This window comes from Triticum dicoccoides, chromosome 7B (assembly GCF_002162155.2).
Source record: "Triticum dicoccoides isolate Atlit2015 ecotype Zavitan chromosome 7B, WEW_v2.0, whole genome shotgun sequence".
NCBI lineage: Eukaryota > Viridiplantae > Streptophyta > Magnoliopsida > Poales > Poaceae > Triticum > Triticum dicoccoides.
This window is the reverse complement of record NC_041393.1, coordinates 651,381,464-651,382,309: the sequence shown is the minus strand read 5'-3', so window position 1 is coordinate 651,382,309 and position 846 is coordinate 651,381,464.

Genomic DNA, 846 nt, shown 5'->3' with positions numbered 1-846 from the left:
GCACTTCCCCGCCGCCGGAGTCGCCAGCCCCGCCGCCTTGTGCCGCCGCCGCCGAGCCGCCCCACCCCGCCGCCGGAGCCCCACCGCCCCTCGCCACCCGTCGGAGCCACCAGCCCCACCGGAGAGCCTCGCCGGAGGTACCACCCGAGCCGCCACCGCCGAACCTTTTTTTTAAGAAAAACCACTTCGGTTTTTTTAAGAAAAACCGTAGATTCATTTTTTTAGATTGATTTATTTTTTTAGGGTTTATTTTTATTTAGCGAGCGTTCGCCCGTTCGTTTGTTCTAACGAACGTTTCCGCTGTTTAGTTTCGGTTAACTAACTTCCGTTCGTTACTCTGTTCGTCAGTTTTCTTTTTATTGGATTATTCCGCGATTATTCCGATCGCGATTTCTGATCTGATTTTCGTTTCAGTTTATCTTTTCGCTCGTTTATCGGAATCAGGCGATTTAAGCACCTAGAGTTTCTTCTCGAAACCCTATTTCCGTTTAATCAACTCAAACAAGTTCTTGCTTCTGTAAAATTTGAATTAGGTCCAGATTAGTAAACGAAGCCCTTTTCTTCCGTAGTCTGATTTTCGTTGCTTCGTTCGATTTGATTTCTTTTGCCAACCGGAGTTCTTAAGTTGAACTTTCTGGTTAGATCTCTTATTTGAGTTTTACCTATGCATTAGATGAGTACTTATTGTATGCTTGTTTGTTTGTTTGTTTGCGATAGAGTACCCGGATTGCGCCGCTTGCTACTTCGAATCCCTAGGTTTCACGGATCATCAGCAAGGCAAGTAACACTTTGATCATACCTCTTTACTCACTATAGGAATCAGCTACTTTGCCATCTGCCACGGCG